Here is a 5,337-nt window from a genome sequence, read left to right as displayed (position 1 = left end):
CGCCACACACACAGACACTTTGGCTGGGCTCTATTCTTGAAGAGGTTTGTTCTCAGAGCTGTTGAGGTACCTTCTTGGACATGGTTTCTACTCCATCTATTCCAGGAGCCAGGCCAGGAGGGCTGGTCAGACCTGCCTGACAGGGACCTTAACTCTGGGTTTCACTGAGCCCAGTTCCACATCCTTCCTATACACAGCTACATTGTGACTCCTGGCAGTTGGAGCCTGGCCTTGTACCAGGCCGGGGTTTGGAGTGGTAGTATTCCCACCCCCAGTACTGGACAGGCCAAGAGATAGGCAACCCCAACACATCGTGGTCACCACAGTGACAGCCCGGAGGAAGGGTGCTGTGGAAGCTCAGGCGGGGGCTCTGCTAGCCTGGGAATGAGAAGGTGTCATGGGGCCCAGAAGAGTTGCTGCCTGAAGTGGGCCTTGACCAGTAGGAAGAAGTAGATAAAGGCAGGTGTGAAGGTACGGTGTGAGTTGAACAGCATGTGCAGAGGCCTAGAGGTTCATTTGGGAAAGGGAACTACCCTTGTGTGTCTCGGGTACAGGGAACTCGGGAGGGTGGAACCAGAAGACATGGCTCCAAATCCAGCAAAAGCGTGTCAACTTGTTCATTCCTGGAACCTGGAGACTAGGGCGTGTGGTCTATGTCGTCCACAGGAAACTAGCCTGGAGACTTAGAATCACTCGAGGCTACTTGTGTAGAAAGAAAGGATTGTGATATAGGTGGCGTCACTCTGGATCTCCGGCCAAAGGCAGCCTCACCCACCTCACTGCTGGGTCCTTGCTGGATTTGGCTGTTTCTTTCCTTTATTTTCTTTTTCTTTATGTCTTTTTTCCTGCCTTTCTTCTTCCATCCCTCCTTCCTCCCTCATACTTCCTTGCACCCCTATGGTGCCCCTGCTCCCTGCCAGGCATACATCTTGCATTATAATGGTTAGCATAGTTCCAGGGCAGGGTCTGAGGCCTCAAGAAAGGCGGGGCTGCTCATCACCTGAGTCCATCTGTCCATTTGTGTCCTAGAGGACCATAATGGTGCAGAGGCTGGGTTAGACTGTCGAGCTGGACCTGACCCGGGGAGGCGGCACTCTCCACAGGACAACTCTGTCCTGGGAGCCCATTCTTAGGGGAGAGACCTAACCCTGCCCTAAGGGCTCTGCTAAGAGAGGGACTACGGTGGTGTCCAGAGGAGCCCAAGCCTGAGGTGGTGGGGCAGGAACAGAACTGCCCAGGATTCCTGCCTGAAGGAGGCCGTGCTACCCCCCGCCCCGCCACCCCCACCACCACAAGTTTTCACAAAGCCTCTTCCATCCTTTGGGAACAGAGCCGAGGGCAAGGAAGGTGTGTGGGCGGAGCTGAGTGTGCTGGTGCCTTCCACCTCTCAAGGGAATGAGGGGGGCCCACTCGGCCTTGATTGCAGGTGGCTCTTCTGGCCCACAGTTCCCCTCTGATCATCCAAGGCTTCTGGGTTGGGCTGCACATGGGCAGGACTACTTAAACTGAATCACCTGGAAAATGGTTTCCAGGGCTCCATCCAGAACTGGCTTAGACAGAGCCCAGGACTGTGTTTTAATCGAACTGCTGAGGTGATTCTGAGTCAGGTATTCAGAAATCATTTTGAGCCACATGGACCATTCCCTCTAAGTTACAGATGGGGAAACAAAGGTCCAGGAACTTGCTGATGGATCAGTTGCTGTTGGTCACATCAAGACAGGAGCTGTGTCAAGATCCAGAGCCAAACCTGAGGGTTTTAGGCCGGCCGGGAGGCCGGGAACTAAAACGTCTGCACCCCAACTGTCCAGAGCTGCCCTGGCTGGGCTTGCCCTCAGCCCCAAGGAGCCTTGGTAGGCAATGTGTGCATCTCTTTCCCCGAGTGAACAAAAGGGGGATGGCACTCAAGGATCCCTCTTGAGTGAGGCCCTGCCTCCCAGCTGCCCCACTTGGCTGAGCGAGGGGCCAAACTGGCTAGCTTTGCTGTCAAGAGTTAAGCCTGAAAAGTGAGAGAGGGGACAGCTCTGGGGGGAGGAGAGCAGGGCTATGTGTGGGGGTGATTATCATGACCCTTCTCCCCTCAGTAACCTCCAGGTGCTTCCTGCCCTAGCGGTTCTCACTGAGGGGTTGGGATATATGAGCTGGGTCCTCCTTAACCCCCTCAGGGGAATGGAGCAGGGCCCAACTCTGATCCGACTGAATGTGCCTCTTAGTTCTCATGGTAGAGAAGGGAGTGGTGCCTCCAGCCCACAGTGTGGCCCTCCCATGCAGACTGCTGCCCCTGAGGCCCGGCCTCAGCTCAGGAAGCCTGAGGCAAGCACGTGTGCGAGGAAAGCCATGGGCGCACTCCAGCCAGTGGGCACTGGGCCCTCCTTCTGGCTGTTCTCTGTGTTCTCTAGACGATGTCCCTAGCAGCTAACCCAGTCCCCACTCCTGATGAGGATCCCCCAGCCCAGCCCAACTTTTCAGGCCCTGGGGCAGAGTCCTTCCTGTCTACTCCCTGGCTGGACACGAGTCCCTAGACTGGACCAGGGATGGCAGGCAGATGTGGGGCTCCTCAGGTACACTGCTGTCTGTAGTATACCCCACTATGTAGAGACGCTAACCCTGAGCATTCTCGCTACTGCCCACTCAGAGGCTCCTGCATCAGTGAAGGTAACCACTCCATCTTACAACCCCTGTTCCAGCCTCAGCCCTGTCTGCTCACTGTACTTCCAGCGCTCCTCTGTCTTAAAGGAACCCAACTCTCAGACCCCATGTCTTTTGGGGCAGTGAGAAAGGGATGGGCTCCTGGGAAGGGGGTACTGAGCCCCTGAGCCCCTGGGAAGGACCTCAACAGGCCCTTCTTTTTATTTATGTGCTTCAAAAAATGCTTTCATAAACGAGAATTTATTGGTTGTTTTGAGAATAAGTACGCAGACTTTTCAAGTTGTATGCAATTCTTAACATATGCACAAAAACCTAAAAAGTCATGTAGTTGTGATTTTTTTCTAAACAGTTATTCCAGTGACTTTTCAGGTTAAAATTGGGAGGTCAATTTTCTTCAATAGACTATCAAGTACCAATATCTTCAAATGTCGATATACTGTTATACGAAGTCTCACTAACTCACACTTTAATATCATATACACTACATAATCAAATTTTCAATCTTTCACAGCATGTTAACAAAGTTACTAGGAAAACTACCAACAAAGATGTTACAGAGTGCACGAAATTCTGACAGGGAGAGCCAAGATCAAGGAGTGGTTTTCTTTAGGAAACAATTCTACCAAAAACATGGGAATAGAAGTAATTTAAAATGTTCAAGACATATTAAATGCATGACCGACTCCAACTGCCATTTAGTACGCTTAGGGTTATATAGAAACTACCCTCACCTATGGGATGTTAAGCTGACACCCAAGATAATCAAAGCCTTCCATATTCAATAGCCCACTATTCTCTGGTTGCACCAAAAAATAAACAACCAGCAAATGATTTCACCTCATAAAAAAAGTATTTACATTTTAAAAAATAGGATGCGGCAGAATTCCCTTTCTTAAAAATGTTTCTAGAGCTACTAAAAAACTTGCATTTACAAAATAGTTGATAAAAGTATTCCTCTGGATTGCACAAGAAAAAAAGAAGACAGAGACCACTGATAAGACATGGTGTATGACAATCAAACTTGGCTTCTTTCTTGCCTCATCAGAGGCTGCATGCCCCTGGTTTTTACTTTCTCCATTTTCTGCGGGTAAATCTTTGGTTTCTTGGTTAGCTGCTTCGGCCTGTTTTTCCCTTTGTGCCCCTTTTCCTTCTTGTTTGCTTTTTTTGTTTGCAGATTTATCTTTTCCTGCTGCCTTTTTTGGCTTCCTTTCCACTTTTGCAGGAGCAGGTTTAGCTGACAACCTCGCTAACCTCCTCTTGGGCTCCTCCTTTGCTGCTTCCTTGGCAGAGCTGACCTTCCTTGTGGACATCATGGCTGCAGAGCGGGGGTTGTACTGGGTGCCTGCGGGCCGTGGTGCACCAAGAGCCTCTGCGAAGCTGGGCAGCTTGGCAGCCGCTGCTCCTCTTACCTCCCGAGCTGCTGGGACCCACCACGAGGCCCCTTTTATGATTGCCAGGCTTTGCAGGGGGTCCCTGCCACCAGATAAAGTCATCTACAGACCCCTTCCTTCTCAGAGCAGGGTGGTGGGGCCATGGCAAGCCCTAACTGTAGTTCAGAGCCTGGGACTCCAGGTACTTCCTTGACTAGTATCTGTTTCTCTTCAAACCCTACAAACCTCTCAGACCCAAGCCACCCCATCAGAGGGATTGGGCCTTTGGCCAGTCTCTTGTCTGCTGACCTAGGACCTTCCTCCTGAAGTGTCCTCGGTGAGGCCTGGGCTCCCATCTGCCCTGAGTGGGTCAGAGACTCTGGGGACTGGCCCTACTCAGGAAAGCTTGGGTCCCTCACAGACCTGGGCCCTGCCTACCTTTCCGTGATGCTTGGCACCTCCCCTGTGTGGCAGAGCCAAGGTAGCCCTGTCCAGCCTTCCTTGCCACCCCTCAGCTTGCCACCTGCTGGCCCTGAGGACACACTAGCCCCCAGCTTACAGAGGCCAGGTCTTCTCCAGTCCTGCCTACCACTACTACCCCAGTGTCCTAAAGTCCAGCAGTCGGCAAGGGTTCCCAGCTGCTAAAGGACTGGTCCTTATCGGATCTGCCTGGTGCTTCCCCAACACTGCCTTCCAGGCCCACTAGGCATCCCAGGCCCCTGGCTTCTGGGAGTCCAATCCTTTCCAGTTGCTGCCACCTTGGAGCCTTCTTCAAGACCCGTGAGTTAGCTTCCTCTCTCCTGGCCTCATGGGCACGCACCTCTGACCCCAAGCCTCTGGTGGCCTAGTCTCCTCCAGCATTCCTCAAGACTGATGGGGAGGCCTCCCTCTCCTGGCTCAACAGATGCCATTCTCTATACACCAGACTTGCTTTCTGTGAAGCCCCAGCAGGTAGCCCTGTTCCATTCTGGCCCCCAGGCCCACTCCCCTACAGAGGAAGTGTTGAGGCTTCTGCATCACCTCCTCTAGCACTGATCTCTCAGGGACCCCTCTGGAGCCTAGTGTCATGGATCTCAGGGGGACACAGCCCAATTCCTCTTTCCCCTCACCCATAGGGGCTCTGTGTCCACCATAGCCCCTGACTGCTGGGGGACCCACACCAAGGCCTTGGACAAGCCCAGATCCACAGCCCCTCCTTTCCGATTGCTGGCCCTTCCACAGAGTGGACACTTGAGCTCCTGGGCAGAGGTGTAATGACCTCCCAAATATTCTTCTCAGAGAGGCTGATTGGTACCAGGCCCTGGCTCGCTGGGCTGAGCTG

The 5,337-nt window shown here is 52.8% G+C and overlaps 1 pseudogene; it reads right to left on the bottom strand.

The window, feature by feature from the left end:
- Window positions 1–1,901: 1,901 nt before the first annotated feature.
- LOC102890608 lies at window positions 1,902–3,956 on the bottom strand (annotated as a pseudogene).
- Between the last annotated feature and the right edge of the window lie 1,381 nt (window positions 3,957–5,337).

The sequence above is a fragment of the Pteropus alecto genome, unplaced genomic scaffold (genome assembly GCF_000325575.1).
Source record: "Pteropus alecto unplaced genomic scaffold, ASM32557v1 scaffold38, whole genome shotgun sequence".
NCBI lineage: Eukaryota > Metazoa > Chordata > Mammalia > Chiroptera > Pteropodidae > Pteropus > Pteropus alecto.
This window is presented reverse-complemented; position numbering and strand designations above follow the sequence as displayed.